Source organism: Lepidochelys kempii, chromosome 14, assembly GCF_965140265.1.
Source record: "Lepidochelys kempii isolate rLepKem1 chromosome 14, rLepKem1.hap2, whole genome shotgun sequence".
In the NCBI taxonomy this organism is placed as follows: Eukaryota; Metazoa; Chordata; order Testudines; family Cheloniidae; genus Lepidochelys; species Lepidochelys kempii.
The window spans coordinates 24,203,096-24,220,388 of NC_133269.1; the positions used below are offsets into that span (position 1 = coordinate 24,203,096).

A 17,293-nucleotide genomic window follows, 5' to 3' on the forward strand; every position below is an offset into this window, starting at 1 on the left:
TGAGGCTGGGGTGGGGAGGAAGCTGTGGGGCTGGCAGGGGAAGGACACGGCCCAGCTTGTGGGAGGGATCCTGCTGGCTGTGTCTGGAGTCCTGTGTAGCCTCTTCTGTGGGAAGTTCCCATGGATCAGTGGGGCCTGAATCTCTCCTGCTCCTTTGGTCTCTTTGGGCTTCACAGGAGATGTCTGGTGAACTGCCCTTGGACTCTGGGCCCAGCACCACTCAGAAATTATTCGCTACCTTCAGAGAGACAGGGCACAGCTCAGCCTGTTGGGTAGGCTGGAGACTCACACTTCACTCAAACACCCAACGCTGAGGTGCTTTGGGAAGCACAGTAACAAAGAAGAGATTTAAGTGAAACTAAGCAGGAGAAAGAGACAAATTTCAAACAGACAAAGAAAACAAAACATACTTTGTAGTGACTTAAACTGAACCTTAACAAGTCACAATCTTTGCCTTAGCAGTTTCCAGACTAACATCTCAGCTTTCCTATCAGACCTTCTTTGATGTCCCTGTAGGGTACAAAACCACTCTCTCGAATCCGCTGTTTTGATTGCTTCATCTTCTGGTTTCAGACCCTCTGTTCTCCTTCTGGGCTGCCTGGACCCTGACTGTAACATCTCTCTGGCCCAGCCTCTTACACAGATGTGTGCTGCAGCTAGAACAGCGCAGGGAGCAGTGGGGACAGAAGATCTCATCCTGTCAGACCAAGAAACAGGGGTCCCAGTGAGGCTTCGATGGAAGATCCCAGGCATGTCCTGGAGGTAAGAACTGTCCACTCTTCTGGGCACTTGGGGCTGTTGCAACAAAGAAGGGGCTCCTGTTCCATAGCCTATTTGTCCTTATGACTGTGTTTTTTTATTCTCAGAGGATGCGTCCGGGACCCTGGAGACTGTTTCGTGCAGGAGGTTTGAGCGGGGAGAGATCACTCACTGTCATGTACCATGGCTCATTAACCCGGGTGTGCAGGGTTCCTGGGAGCAGCCACCCTCCAGCACGCCACCTGGAAGCCTACGAAAAACTGCTTACCTAGGACTGACGAAGTCCAGACCCAGTTTGAGGCTCCTATTGGCAGAGTCCCAGAGCAGCTAATCGGCCCCCAGGACCTCCTTAAACCAGCAGCAGGAACAAGAAGCTGTCTGAACACCCGAGCTCCCACCCGCCCCCTCTGGACCGTGTGTTGGCTGTTCCTGCTCCCACTCCCCAGGCTTGATTTCCTGGCATCCGGACTCGGGGTGACTCATCTGACTTGAGGTGCTGAACACAATTTGGTCTTTTGCTTCTGCTCTTCCAGTGTCCTGACCCAGCTGACTCTCGACTCCTGTCTCGTGAGTGTGGACTCTGCCTCTGCCCACTAGATCTGGCTGCCCATGACTCGGCCATGACACTGACTTTTCTACAATTCCTCCAGTACCCTTTTCTGCTCTCCAGCTCTGCTCTCCCAGCAAGACACACTGATTCCTTGGCTCCCAGAGTCCTGCTTGCCTGCTAGTCAAGGGCTCAGGGGGAGAGCTTGTCTTGCCCCCTCCCCCACCACAGCTGCTTTTCCTCAGGGACTCACTCTAGCGCAGAGGAGAATCCGTCCTGGCCGCAATTCAGGAAGTCACAGAAGGGACGGTCTGCTCAGCTCCCTCTGCAATGCCACTGCCCGAGACCATTACGAGTGGGTGCCCAGTGACTGTGCCGGCAGCTTCTTGAAAGACTGCTGGGGGCAGGGTAGTCGTGTTTCCCGGTGACCGCGGGAAGCCATGCAAAGAGTGCGGCATTGAGGAGACTCTCCTGCTGTCCCAAAGGGTTTCTGTTCTCCTGCATGGTCAGACCGTGGGGCCGGCTGGCAGAATGGGGAAGAGCTGGTTGGTGATGAGTCGGAGGAATCACCATAGAGTTGGCAGCAGCTGCAAATTCTGGAGTCCCTGTGGTCGGGTTACCATGCGTCCGGATTTTCCCGGACATGTCCGGCTTTTTGGGTTTTAAATCGCCCTCCGGGAGGAATTTGTAAAACTCTCCAAAGGGCCGGGATTTCCCTCCCAATGCAGCACTCTGGGGGCAGGGGGTGGGGAGCTGCGCGCTCTGCGGGGGAGCGCGGCACTGTGTCTGGCTCCGCACCCCAGACACACTGCTCAGAGCAGCAGGGTACGGGGGCCGGGTGGCTGGAGAAGGGCATGGGGTCCCAAGGGGCAGTCAGGGGACAGGGAGCAGGAGGGGTTGGATGGGTCAGGGGTTCTGGGGGGAGCCTGTCAGGGGGTGGGCATATGGAGAGGGGTCGGGGGAGACAAGGGACAGGGAGCAGGGGGGTTAGATGGGTCGGGGGTTCTGTGGGGGCAGTCAGGGGACAGGGAGTGGTTGGATAGGTGTGGGAGACCCGGGGGTCTGTCAGGGGGCAGGGGTGCGGATAGGGGGCAGGGCAGTCAGGGGACAGGTGGGGGAAGTTCTAGGGCGGCAGTTAGAGTGGGGGGGTGTAAGGAGGGTGCAGTTGGAGACAGGGAGAAGTCAGGCTTGGATAGAGGGCGGGGTCCTGGGGGGGGCGATCAGGGGACAAGGAGCTGCGGGGGTTGGATGGGTTGGCAGTTCTGTGGGGGGCAGTCAGGGGGTAGGAAGTGGGAGGGAGTAGATAGGGGGCAGGGCTACAACTGCCCCCCCCCGCCCCCAGAGTGTCCTCTTTTTTGGAAGTTCAAATATGGTAACCCTACCCTATGGGCCAAGCCTCCACTCCTGAGAGTTCAGGCGAACCTCCCCCTGTTCTCAGGGAGTCTTTGGACAGAGGACTCAGTGTTTCCATCAGGCTGCTCAGTTGCAAATGCAGCCACCCAAAGATGTGAAGAATGGAAGCGAAAGAGCAAAGCTGGACCCTCCGCTGCGCTCCTGCAATCAAGTGAGCCCAGCCTGGGAGAGGCGAGGTGTCTGCAGGGAGCCAGGGGAGGAGAAATAAATAGTTCATGATGAATCCTAAGGGCTTTGTCTTGTGTGGTGAAGGGTTTAAAATGGGTCTAGTTACTATCACATTCAACTTTACAATGGCTGTGTCTGATTGAAGGGCAGGTCTGGAAAGGTCAGAGGTCACTCGAGGAGCTTCAAGTCTCCGATTCTGTCCCTATTGCCTGCTTTGACCAGCTGAGCTCAGCCCAACACATCCCTCAGCTGGTCGCAGTGATGAGCTCTTTCCTCCTTTTTCTGGATTAGCCGCCAGCATGGGGACAGGATACATGTGGCCAAGGAAATGGAGGGGCGTGGGGGTCTCTTGCAGAGGCATGCAGAGAACTTGCAGAGTTGCCTGTTTATGCAGCTCCTCTTGGGGGAGCACGGTAGGGTACCGTGCACGCAGGGGCACCATTTCAAATTTTGGTGGTGGGGGGGAGGATAATTTCACCATGATTCAAAGGGCTACTTCGGCACCTGAAAACTCTAGTGTTTTGGCAGATAACTTAGCAAAGAGCTGACAGGAACACTTGCCAGACTGCTTTCCGGGGAAGACAGCTGTAAGAATGGATCCAGGGAATGGTTCTGCATCTCTGAGCTGTTTGGACAATTTCAGGGAACATTCCAGATGCAAGAGAGAGATTCCCCAAAGTTATCCTGGGTAACCCTGAGAGAAAACGATGGAAAACTAGCAGATACCTCATCTCTGCTGTCACTTTGCACTGATAAACTTGGACTGTCCCAACCTGTTCATGTATTTTACCTGCTTTCACCTCTCAATAACTTTCACAAATAAAAGAAAGAAAATTAAATAAATGACGTAGTGACACTGATATAGAGCCATAGCGCAAACCCGACCTCCGAGTTGTCCCATTGAAATGGAATTATTCACAGCAGTCATTAAAGTTAAACATGCAGGTTAAAGTGTTTCCAGGGCTGAGATTAAGGCCACAGCTTATGAGAGGGGCAGACGCAAGAAGAGAAGAGCGGTGCAAAAACTGAAATACCACGTGGAACGTGGCCCAAACAATGCATCATGAAAAATAAACTCATCTTGTTATACAGTAATAGAGCTGGTTCAAAATGGTTTTACACTGACAATGCAACCATTGAACTAGAAATGCCACTTTGGATTACTTTGATCATTTGAAAAAAGTTCCCTTTTTAAAAAAAACATTTTGGATTTCCCTGCCCACTTGAGAGAGAACGTGGAGTTTTTCCCACCAAAACTAAACAGAAATTTGATCATTAAAAACATTTGCAAATAAGTCTGAAGAATATGGGGCGGGGGGGGGGGAATTGGTTTCTTCTTCAATTTTCATGACCCTCCCCACCCCTGCTATTTTTGATCAGTTCTAATTATGAATAAATGTCTGTCTGTCCATAAATATGTCTGCTCCTGAAACATTTACAACAATGGCTCTCATGAGGAGCACTGAGGTCACATTACGCAGAAAAACACCCAGGCCTGCAGGGTTCACATTCTCAAAGAGATAAACCGCCCCAGGACGGGAATGTAACAAACAACACAGCGTGACTGGCCCGTTTTGTTGTTGCTGGCAAATTGTGCTTTTTTGAGGTGGGGGGGAGTTCTATTTGAAATGAGTTCTTCATCCTCTCCCACTCTCATCCATGGGTACTGGAACAGGGGAGACCAGGGCCCACCAGTTTTTACTGGCCATAAGTGTGAGCGACTGGATGAGGGGGGAGAGAAGGAGCGGGAGGGGGGCGGTGTTTTGGGGGCAAGGGGCAGTGTGAAGTGGGAGCTCAGGGAGAAAGGCGGCATGAGGGGGGGCCTCGGAAAGGGACGTTTTGAGGGGGCCGGACTTCGAGGAGAAGGGGTGGCACAGGGGCTGGGCCACAGTTTGGGTGCCAGCAGCCCCCCCACACACTTTTAGGAAGCTTTTGCCCATCTTGCCCTCATCTCAAATCAATTTGTTACAGTAAGAAAACTTTGAGCAACGAGGAGACTCAGAGACCCACAATATAACCACTAAAATCCTCACCCGCCCCAAGAGCTGGGCAAACAGAATTTTTTGGTCGCTGACAATTCCAAAAAAAGAGATGGAAAAAAACTGGTTTCAGGTTGAACAAAACTAAAATTTTTCCAAATTTTTGATGAACCAAAAAGCTTAAAAAAAACAAAAAAAAAACCACAGGAACATTTCAAGGGTTGTAACTTTTTGAATTTTTAAAATAAAACTGAAGGACATTTTTAAACAAAAGATTGTTTCAAACTGAAAAATCAAAATGGATTGTTTGGAAAGTGTCTAAACTAAATGCTTCGACTTTTTAAGAACTCGGGGGTGGGTCTGGACGTGAACAATTCAGCAGACCGGATATGAATTCGCAAACTGCTGAATCTAAAATAGGTTTAGATGAAAAGTTTTGCCTAGTCTAGTCCCCACCGTTGAGGGGCATCGTAAGAGGGATCAGCTCTTCTAGCTGGTTCCCCAGCCCAAGTCTGTCTCCATTTAATGGGTCCCTCCCCCCACTCCGGTTTAGGGTTGCCAATTTTAATTGGACATATTCCTGAAGATTTTATCACATGACAATTAATCTTTAATTCCTGCAGTCTCCCGGTCATCCTGGAGGATTGGCAATGCTACTCCAGTTTCCTGGGCCACACCCGTGTCCCCACCTAATGGATCCCTTCCTCTGGGTTCCTGGATCAAGCATGTGTCCTCCATTAGCAGGTCTCCTTCCCCATTCTCCAGGGCTGGGTCTCGATTCCTGTTTCTGGTTCCCTGGGCCTGGTCCCCGTCCCTGTCACGCACTGCGGGGAGCTCAGATTCCTGTAAATCCTGCGGACTTCCAGGCTGCTGGGAGGGATGAGTCAGCAGCTTCTTGAAGATGAGTCGCGAGTAGGCAAACACTTTCCCTCTACCTTTCCAAAACCCACATTCGTATAGTGAGACTAGCACCCCCACCACTGCCACCACTCCACGCACCAGGAGACGATTCCAGGACGCTGGCTCTGAAACAAAAGAGAGAGAAAGGCCCCATGACTAAGGGAGTCGTTAAATCATCCCACTGCTGCCATGAGGCTCCCAGAAGATGAAGACGTTCCTGGGACACAGTAAGAGCTGAGTTGGGTCATGTGCACATGGTCACCACTCAGAGCAGCGGGAATGAGATCTCCAGGCTCATTGTCCTCAATGGCCAACGTGACGGAGGGAGAAAGGTGAGCCCGGCAAAGCAGCCCCTGTTCCAGAGTCTGGGAACTGTGATTTTTAAGATGCTCCGGGATGGGGTCCCTCAGGTCTTAAGGTTAGAGGGGACGATTAGGATCATCTACTCCAGCGTCTCCTGAAGCGTGGGGAAGGGCTAGCCATGGTGGGAAGGGTGGGGTTTGAAGATGTATACAAGAAAATGGGGGGTGGGGTCGCTAACACATTGCTGATGGGTGAGGGGCACGATTGGTTTCTTTGCCTTGAGGAGGGGGCTCAGCTTTTAAAAGTTTTGGGAAGAATAATTTAGTCTGAGCCCTGGCATAAACCAGGCAAGAGAACGTCGCCTACTGATTCCTGCACCCAGTCCAGTGATTTATGGCACTGACTTGGCATTGAGAGGGATTTTATCATACGCTGAAATCCAGCTGCAGAAGGGAAAGGGCATTAGAAGCTGAAAGACCCCAGAAGTGGCTCTGGTTTTCTACTCAAAATAACCACCCAGGGCTGATTTTCCCCAGCCCAGCGCCTTGCAGTCATGCACCCAGCGCCTACTGAGTGTGGTGTGCAGGCAGGCTCCCAAATCCAGACAGCGGCACTTCACATCCCCATTGCCCTGGCGTCAGGGACTGCCCTGAGCGCCCATCCTGCAAACACATACGCAACTGAGCCCTCCCACTGCCATCCAAGGCTACTCCTACGGATGGAGTTAAACATGTGGCTAAAGCATTTGCAGAGGTTCCAAAGAGCTGAGGCTCTGTGCAAAAGGAACATTACTCCAGTTATTCCAATCTTGGGTTTATGAGATGCTCCTGCCCGCCCCCTCCCTTCACAGCTGAGTCTCCCACCCAGTGGAATTCTCCAAGGAACTTCGCACTCCAACAGACAGAGGTGCCTGAAGTGGCCATTAGCCTCTTAAGTCCCTTTGGGAATCCAGCCCTAATCAGGACAAGTCCTCAGCTCCCTGCAGCTCTTCCGTTACCCAGGCCGCACGGTGCAGGTTTCCTCTCACCCATTAGACTTCGTTTTTAAAGGAAAGCTGAGATGCAGGAGATCAAGGTGGTGCTTCCAGTGAACAAGTACTAGGTCACCCACCCCATGGGATTCAGCCTCGTATGGTCCTTGCTCCAGACCCCCAACTCTGTGGGTCTCAAGCAGGGGTACATGTATCCCTGGGGTACACAGAGCTCTTCCGAGGAGTAGGTCAACTCATCTAGATATTGGCCTAGTTTTACAACGGGCTACATAAAAAGCACTAGCGAAGTCAGTGCAAACTAAAATTTCAGAGAGACACTGACTTGTTCATACTGTTCTGTACGCCACACACGGACATGTAAGTACAATACTTATTTCCAATGGGTTTATTTTATAATTATTTGGTACAAATGAGTCAGCAATTTTTCAGCAATAGTGGCGGTGGCAACATTTGTATTTTCATGTTGGATTTTCTAAGCAAGTCCTTTTTAAGTAAGGAGAAACTTGGGGTATGCAAGACAAATCAGACTCCTGAAAGGGGTGCAGTGGTCTGGAAAGGTTGAGAGCCACTGCCCTAACTCACCTCACAGCCTGGGACGTCTTCTCGACTGACACTCCGCAGGGAAGTTAGAGATGAAAGACAACACAGAGCCCAGCTTCCCATTACGGGGAGGAGGAGGAAAAACTCACCCCTGGGCCTTTCCTTGTTACACAGACCCACAATGACACAGACTCTCTCTCACTCTGCAGCTTCTCAGGCTCTGCTGCCGGGAGCAGCTGCGGGTGGATAAAAGGCAGCACGGTTCTGTCTGAGACGCGTGCCGCGGAGCTCAAATGGATCTGCCAGAAAGAAGCGGCCGTGATAGAAAGAGTGCAACTGAGGATCCATATTTGTGTATCTGTAATGTGAAGTACCCCCTGTTTAGTCTTCTGGGTAGGACCCTACCAAATTCACCCATCCAGTTTGGTAAATGTCATGGTCATGAGATTTTTAAAAGTCCTTTAAATTTCACAGTTTTAGCTATTTCAATCTGAAATATCACCCTGTTCTAACTGTGTGGATCCCATCCCAGAAGAGGGTCAAGGGGCGGGGTCTCAAGGCTATTGGGCGAGGGGTGTCACGGTATTGCGACCCTGACTTCGGCACTGCTCCTGGCAGTGGTGCTACCTTCAGAGCTGGGCTCCCGGCCGGCAGCCACGGAGCTTTCTGCTGCTGGGGGAGGTTCCTGGCGGTGTCTCTGATCTGGCCCTGGGAGCAGCCCATGCAGGGGACGAGGTCCTGTTCTTCCCCAGCCCAGCCCGAACTTGCAGCTAGAGCCTGGCACACGGTAGGAGCCCCTGCCCGGGACGCTTCCAGCCCTGCCCCTCCCCCATTCCAGAGTCCAGCACTCAGAGGTTAAAAGGGCCTGGAACTGGCGGGTGGTGGGGTTCCCTCCTGACCACTGCGCTCGGGGCAGTTGCCCACATCACCCACCCGTAAGATCCGCCCTTCCCCTCCACCTCTCCCACCATGCCACCCTCACTTGTGCACTGTTGCTGGCAGCAGCGCTGCCTGCAGAGCTGGGCACCAGACCAGCAGCTGCTGCTCTCTGGCCGCCCAGCTCTGAAGGCAGCGTAGACGTAAGGGGGGCAGTACTGAGACATATTCTCCCCCTCCCCCGCCGAGCCAGATTTCACAGGCTGTGATGCATTTTTCATGGTCATGAATTTGGTAAAGCCCTACTCACGGGGCGGGACTGGGGCTTTAGGCAGAGCAGAACTCTGGGCGGTGCTGGGACTCAGGTGCCCCACGCAGTCACAGTTCCTCTCCTCGGTTCTCCTCACTGGGCTGGGGCCATGGGGTGTAATTTTTAACTGCCCCAAACCTGCAGTAAGTTAATACCCTGCAATACTTCCCAGGGTACCCAGGGCTGGGAGGCACCTCGCCACCACCTGCCCTTTGCCTGAGGGAGCCTTTTCTGTGCCTGCCAGGGGTCAGCTCCAACTCCACTGGCCACACGCACTCGCTGCTGGGCCTGCCGTCACTGCAGGGTAGCAATAGGCCCACTCTGCCCTCAAGCCCTATGAGCATCTCTCTGGAGCGTCCAGTCCCTGGTCCCCTGGGCACTGGCAGGATTCACAGATTCACTATTTCCAAAGGAACAGTAACATCCTCGGCCCCAGCTTACCAGGTCCAGCTCAGATCACTGCTCCACTTAACACACAGCGCTGCCATAGGCTCACAGCGAAATCACCCCTCAGTTCAACAAAGCCAAGCGTCAAGTAGAAGTGTTGGAAACAAATGGTTACATATAACAAAGTCATAACATGTGTTCTAGAGCCTAGAGCAAACTAACAAGGTATTCTCCTGTCTAACCTAGTACAGCTCACCCGAAATCCTTGCAGCACTTCACAGCCAGGCAGGTTTGGACCCTTCTTTCATGAGACATGCGTACGGTCAGTTTGTCTCCGAAGGGATGGATCCAGTAGGTCTCTGCACACCGAAAGAGATCAGACCGATCCTTTGTCTTTATGCTTAAACACCACAGATGGACACACACACAGCCCCCTGCTGTAAGTTTCTTCCTGTAGATTTCCCTTTTTTGTGGATTTTGCAATCTAATTTTGCACCTGGCTCACTGCGCAAAGAGACATCCAACATCAGGCACACAATACACAGATGGTCAGACAGGGAGGTAACTTCAGTTGTCTCCTGTCTGAAAGGAGCATCTGGGGTACATCACCTCCTGTGACCTGCCTTAACTTCGAGACCTTAAGGGCATCATTGTCCGTCTTGAGACACAGCTTCTTATATAGTATCTGTACAGAGGTCTTGCTCCGATTATGGTGACCATTGGGCTACTGGCTCTTGACACAGAGCTGGCAAACCTGCTTTGTGAACTATTCTGTAGACCACTGTGACTATCAGGCATCTCAACCAGGGGAACATGTACTCCTGGCCATATGCAGAGACCTTCCAGGTGATACATCAACTCATCCAGATATTTACCTAGTTTTAAAACAGGCTACATAAAAAGCACTAGCGAAGTCAGTACAAACTAAAATTTCAGATCGTGACTTATTTACACTGCTCCTGAAAGAGGTACAGTCATCTGGAAAGGTTTAAAACGACTGATGTAAAGATCAGACCCAGGGGATTCCTGGAAAACCTTCTGTGCTGCCTGCCACTTGGCACCAAGGGGTCCCTGGGTCACATGCATCTTTCCCCCAAACTCCATCTCTGGGCAGGCTCAGCTTCTCTCTCCTGCAAGGAGGGAACTGGAGCCAAGGCCGTGCAATAGCGCTGTCTGCAGTGTCTTGAGAGAGTGCGCGCCAACCTCAGGGCAGACTGCTGGGAACCAGGGCACAAATCCAAACTGGCTGAGAATTCTAGACCTAGATTTCACCAACCAAACATGCAGGGTAACCTTCCCCGGCATTCTAACAGCCTAGCCATGCAGTCCCCTTGGGTTCTCCGATCTGTCTCGCAACCCAGGTGAGCCTGCCTTTGAGAGACAGATGATCTCTCACACTCAGAATCACAACAGTATTCAGGTTACTCCCAGTCCCACAGGCCCAGGCATCCCAGGTGAACTGCACCTTAGATGTCACACCAAAGACTGAGCACGTAGCCAGTCTTATTATAGGACAATTTATTAAAAAGGAAATAAGATTTATTTACAAGGCTAAAGCAGGTGAACATACATACCTTTTGAAACTTTGTAGCTTAGTTGTGTAACAGAAGCATCTATAGCAGACATGGGGACTTTGGCATGACCTGGCACCTGGTCTGTCTGTGTGACACCTACCCCCTCCCTGCCCTTTTCAAACCCACTGGGCTTCAGGAAGGGAGAGAACAGACATTTCTCCTCTTACTCCTACGTTCCAGGCCCTAGGTGTCTCACGAGGAGTGTAACAGGGGTCCTACTCCCTTGGCAGGTGCAGCGCTCTTAAAACTAAAAATGGAAAATTAAATTAAAGTTTAAAATGTTCATTCTTTCATCCAAAGCAATATCTGGCAACAAAAACCAGGAACTGGTGGTGTAAACCTGCAAACTTCAAAATCAGTTGGGTTTTCAAAACACCCCAAAAACTGACCATAAAAAAATCTTGTTAAAAAGTTGCTGGGGGGGGGGCGGGAATGGAGAACATCCCCCCTCAGCTCTATTCCAGACCATAAAATGGGAATGATGAATATTTTTAAAAGATTCCATAGATAATTTTCTGTAGTAAAAGGCTTCTGTGGGGGAATGTCAGGGCAGTGAAAGCTGAGGCTGGTGCCTTGCCTCAGTTAGGCAGAGCTCCTGGTCCAGCTGAGGAGGGGTAGGAAAGGCTGGATTTGAGCCGTTCCACTGGCGGAAAAAGAGACGGCACGGGTTGGGGGACAAGATGTGCAAATAGCATCTCTGGTTTTCACCTGAGTCCACAGTGCTCTGCCCAGTGATGCGCAGAGCATTCCCCGATATTCTGGAAGTGCTCAGATGTGATGGTCACAAGAAATCACAGTCAGGCTTTTCCAGGGCTAGATTCTAGAATACTCTTGTTACCAGCCCCCGTCCATGGCAGCCTCCTGTGCCTGTGTAAATGCATCGGGTTTGGTGCAGATCCAGGGTCTCTCACTGGTGCATCGCAAGCTGCTGACCGCACTCAGACCGTTTAGATACGCGCAGTCTCCTCCTCCTCCGATCGGAAACCTGCAAGACAGAAGCCAGGGAGCTGGTGTCAGGTAGGAGTTGGACATTTCCCATCAGTCACAGGCAGGGAGAGACGCTCTCGCACAGTGCAGGGAGCTGCTGCACTCACAGCCCCTCACGATTCCCCTTCCTGCACCTGCTACAGGCCCCAGCTAGAAAGGGGGCAGTGGGGCAGCAAGGCCAGGAAAGGTTCGAAGATCAACAGACCTCCATGGAGCATTTATGCCGGGTGGGTATTAATCCAGTTCCTACTCTCCTCCCGCCCCCCCCCCCCCCGCCCCACCGCACACCCAGCTGGGTCTGGATGGGCCCCTGCAGGCCCAACCCACCCAAACTGCCCTGGGCGCAGGTTCCAGGTGACTCTCAGCGTGGCGAGGAGCAGCAGTAACGCCGCACAGAAGAGCTGGGTCCAGCGCTCCCTGGACAGTTTACATCAGCTCTCGGGCCAGAAGACTGTCAGGACAGGCTGTATTGCAGGGGGCGGCTGGAGTGAAATGCCAGCAGCACAAACCCAGCGGCCATGGGGTGACCCCAGCCACTCACACAGAGCTTCCCGTGAGAGCTGGAGGCCAGCGCTTCCCACCTGGGAACAGGGTGGGATCAAGGCCCACAGGCAAATCCTCCCCCATGGTCCCATCCTGGCTACTCACAGTAGTCATGTGCTGGGCTGGGAGGAGGCCCAGCACTACCCTTTGGGCAGGCCGGGATCTCCCTGCCCTCAGGCCACCAGCCTCTGGCTCGGGGTGAGATCTGTCCCAGAGAAGGGAGAACCCAGCTCACAGCCACCTGAGCAGATGGCTGTGGGTGGCTCCCCCACCAGCATCACCCCAGACGAGCTCTGATGTGATCTCCCTCACATGCTCTGTGTGTATATCAATTTACTCACTGTTATTTTCCACTGAATGCATCCGATGAAGTGAGCTGTAGCTTACGAAAGCTTCTGCTCAACTAAATTGGTTAGTCTCTAAGGTGCCACAAGTCCTCCTTTTCTCTTTGCGAATACAGACTAACAGGGCTGCTGCTCTGAAACCTGTCACAATTAAATGAATAGGCAGCAGGTCTGACACAAACAAAAGGAAGTATTTCTTCACACAACATACAGTCAACCTGTGGAGCTTGTTGCCAGGGGATATTGTGAAGGCCAATAGTATAACTCTGTTCAAACAAGAAGTAGATAAGTTCACAGAGGATAGCTGGACCAGTTCCTATCAGCCAGGATGGTCAGGGATGCAACCCCATGCTCTGAGTGTCCATAAACATCTGACTGCCAGAAGCTGGGTGTGAATGGGATGGATCACTCGATACTGACCCTGTTCTGTTCATTCCCTCTGAAGCACCTACCGCTGGCCAGTATCGGAGGAAAGGACACTGGGCTAGATGGGCCATTGGTCTGACCCAGTCTTAGGTACTTACAGCTGAATGGCATTTTTAAAAAAGCCCTTTGCGATTGATGGGAAGCTGGAAAATGTGCCCAGAGGAGGCTTAGAAAACAAGTCAGTTGATGACCTGTTGTTTGATCCCAGTCAGATATTTTCACATATTCGAGCAAGGATGCCCTGATGTCAGCAGCAGTCTGTCTTTGTGATTGCCTCATGAGCCCATCTGTTAGCAGGCCTGTTTGGGGTCTGTCCACACCGCAGCTGGCACCATGCCATTGCAGAGAAACTAAATGAATTCTTTGCAGCAGTCTTCACGGCTGAGCATGTGAGGGAGATTCCCAAACCTGAGCCGTCCTTTTTAGGTGACAAATCTGAGGAACTGTCCCAGATGGAGGTGTCATTAGAGGAGGTTTTGGAACAAATTGAGAAACTAAACAGTAACAAGTCACCAGGACCAGGAACTCAAATGTGAAATGGCAGGACTGTGAACTGTAGTCTGTAACCTATCATTTAAATCCGCTTCTGTACCCGATGACTGGAGGATAGCTAATGTGACGCCAATTTACCAAACTGCATAAACAGGCATCTCAGTGGGGTGTTAACCCTGAAATCTGCCACCCTGCGGGCGCCCACCCCAGCAGAAGGCTCTGGGTGCATCATTGCCATCCCCTCAGAGCTCTTCCAGGGTGATGCTGGTGGGGGAGCCACCCACAGCCATCTGCTCAGACATTCCCGCGTGCCTTCCCCTCCCCCCCCCCAGGAACTTTTTAACAAAGTTTTTTTATGGGTCAGTTTTTGGGGTCTTTTGGAAACCCAATTGATTTTGAAGTTTACAGGTTTACACCTCCAGTTCCTTTTTGTTGTTGTTGTTGCCAGATATTGCTTTGGATAAAAGCATGAATGTTTTAAACTGGTTTTAATTTTCCATTTTTAGTTTTAAGAGCGCTGCACCTGCCAAGGGAGTAGACCCCCGTTACACTCCTCATGTGACACCTAGGGCCTGGAACGTACGCGTAAGAGGAGAAATGTCTGTTCTCTCCCTTCCTGGAGCCCAGTGGGTTTGAAAAGGGCAGGGAGGTGATCAGTGTGACACAGACAGACCAGGTGCCAGGTCATGCTAAAGTCCCCATGTCTCAAGGGGACCCTGAGAAATACACAGCTGGGATCAGGCTGGCTCATCTGTGTGTTAAGATAGGTATTAGCGTTATAAGAATGTGTGTTGAGCCTTTATTGAACGCTTGTGAGCTGCTGCAGCATTAATCTCATTTCTTCTGACCTCTGTATCCCACCTTGTGAGGTAATATTGGAGCGTTTGTTTTGGGAGCCTCTGTGACTGTGTAAATCAGCAGACAGGAGAGTGAATTAAGGCATTCAGGAGTGTGAAGTGCTGATCTCCAGCAGCTCAGAGCACAGGGGAGGAGGTGGGATACAAGAAGGAACTGCATCTAGCTTGTTGATGCTGGGGGCAGGGTTTTCTAGGCATAAGCAAGAGATCCCCAGCTGCTTAGCCTGGGTTAGCCCTAAAGGACAGAGTTTATAATGGACCAGTGATACACAGACTGCGGCTCATGAGCTGCAAGTGACTCTTTAATGAGTCTCCTGTCGCTCTTTTTAGCACCTGATATTAAAACACTGTGATTTCATTGTTAACCAGTCAGGATGCTTTTACTATGTTATTAGCCACTAAGTTATTTGCTGCGATCATTTATATAAAAACCTAAATATTTTCCCTGCCCTTCTGTTTAAATATGAGTAATACTATAGTAAATGAAACAATGAATTCCTGCTACTGTGGCTCTTTTGGGTAAGGCTGATTACTAATTTCGCTCCTGAACCACCGAGCTCAGAGCATCACTGCTATAGATGCTTCTGTTACCTTTTGAAACTTTGTAGCTTCGTTGCGTATGTATGTTCACCCGCTTTAGCCTTGTAAAGAAATCTTATTTCCTTTTTAATAAATTGTCCTATAATAAGACTGGCTACGTGCGTGGTCTTTGGTGTGATGTCTAAGGTGCAGTTCACCTGCGGTGCCTGGGCCTGTGGGACTGGGAGTAACCTGAATACTGTTGTGATTCTGAGTGTGAGAGACCATCTGTCTCTCAAAGGCAGGCTCACCTGGGTTGCGAGACAGATCGGAGAACCCAAGGGGACTGCATGGCTAGGCTGTTAGGATGCCGGGGGAGGTAACCCTGCATGTTTGGTTGGTGAAATCTAGGTCTAGAATTCTCAGCCAGTTTGGATTTGTGCCCTGGTTCCCAGCAGTCTGCCCTGAGGTTGGCGCGCACTCTCTCAGGACACTGCAGACAGTGCTATTGCACGGCCTTGGCTCCAGTTCCCTCCTTGCAGGAGAGAGGAGCTGAGCCTGCCCAGAGATGGAGTTTGGGGGACCGATGTATGTGACCCAGGGACCCCTTGGTGCCAAGTGGCAGGCAGCACAGAAGGTTTTCCAGGAATCCCCTGGGCGTGATCTTTACATCAGTCATTTTAAACCTTTCCAGATGACTGTACCTCTTTCAGGAGCAGTGTAAATAAGTCACAATCTGAAATTTTAGTTTCTACTGACTTCGCTCATGCTTTTTGTGTTCCCCTGGTTCCCCTGGTTTTGTGTTCCCCATGTTCCCCTGGTTGAGAACCAGTGGTCTACAGAATAGTTCACCAAAGGGGGCATGTGAGGTCTGTATCAAGGGCCAGAAGCCCAATGGTCACCATAATCGGAGCAAGACCTCTTTACGGATACTATGTAAGGAGCTGTGTCTCCAGACGGACAATGGTGCCCTTAAGGTCTTGGAGTCAAGGCAGGTCACGGGAGGTGATGTACCCCAGATGCTCCTTTCAGACAGGAGACAACTGAAGTTACCTCCCTGTCTGGCCCTCTGTGTATTGTGTGCCTGATGTTGGATGTCTCTTTGCGCACTGAACCAGGTGCAAAATTAGATTACAAAATCCACAAAAAAGGGAAATCTACAGGAAGAAACTAACAGCAGGGGGCTGTGTGTGTGTCTGTCTGTGGTGTTTAAGCATAAAGACAAAGGATCGGCCTGATCTCTCTCGGTGTGCAGAGACCTACTGGATCCGTCCCCTCGGAGACGAACTGACAGTACGCATGTCTCAAGAAAGAAGGGTCCGAGGCTGCCTGGCTATGAAGTGCTGCAAGGATTTCAGGTGAGCTGTACTTGGTTAGACAGGAGAATACCTTGTTAGTTTGCTCTAGGCTCTAGAACGCATGTTATGACTTTGTTATATGTAACCATTTGTTTCCAACACTTCCACTTGACTCTTGGCTTTGTTGAACTGAGGTGTGATTTCGCTGTGAGCCTATGGCAGCGCTGTGTGTTAAGTGGAGCAGTGATCTGAGCTGGACCTGGTAAACTGGGGCCGAGGATGTTACTGTTCCTTTGGAAATAGTGAATCTGTGAATCCTGCCAGGGGACCAGGGACTGGACGCTCCAGAGAGATGCTCATAGGGCTTGAGGGCAGAGTGGGCCTATTGCTACCCTGCAGTGACGGCAGGCCCAGCAGCGAGTGCGTGTGGCCAGTGGAGTTGGGGAGCTGACCCCTGGCAGGCACAGAAAAGGCTCCCTCAGGCAAAGGGCAGGTGGTGGCGAGGTGCCTCCCAGCCCTGGGTACCCTGGGAAGCATTGCAGGGTATTAACTTACTGCAGGTTTGGGGCAGTTAAAAATTACACCCCAAGGCCCCAGCCCAGTGAGGAGGACCGAGGAGAGGAACTGTGACTGCGTGGGGCACCTGAGTCCCAGCACCGCCCAGAGTTCTGCTCTGCCTAAAGCCCCAGTCCCGCCCCGTGAGTAGGGCTTTACCAAATTCATGACCATGAAAAATGCATCACAGCCTGTGAAATCTGGTCTCCCCCGTGAAATCTGGCTGCGGGGGGAGGGAGAGATATGTCCCAGTACTGCCCCCCTTACGTCTACGCTGCCTTCAGAGCTGGGCGGCCAGAGAGCAGCAGCTGCTGGTCTGGTGCCCAGCTCTGAAGGCAGCGCTGCTGCCAGCAACAGTGCAGAATTGAGGGTGGCATGGTGGGGGAGGGGGAGGGGAAGGGCCGATCTTACGGGTGGGTGATGTGGGCAACTGCCCCGAGCGCGGTGGTCAGGAGAGAACCCCGCCACCCGCCAGCTCCAGGCCCTTTTAACCTCTGAGTGCTGGACCCTGAAACGGGGGAGGGG

The 17,293-nt window shown here is 51.7% G+C and overlaps 1 pseudogene; it reads right to left on the reverse strand.

Annotated features, from left to right (window-relative positions):
- Positions 1 to 11,377: 11,377 nt before the first annotated feature.
- The window catches only part of LOC140898039 (C-type lectin domain family 2 member D-like), a 62,220-nt pseudogene continuing 56,304 nt past the window's right edge, over positions 11,378 to 17,293 (reverse strand).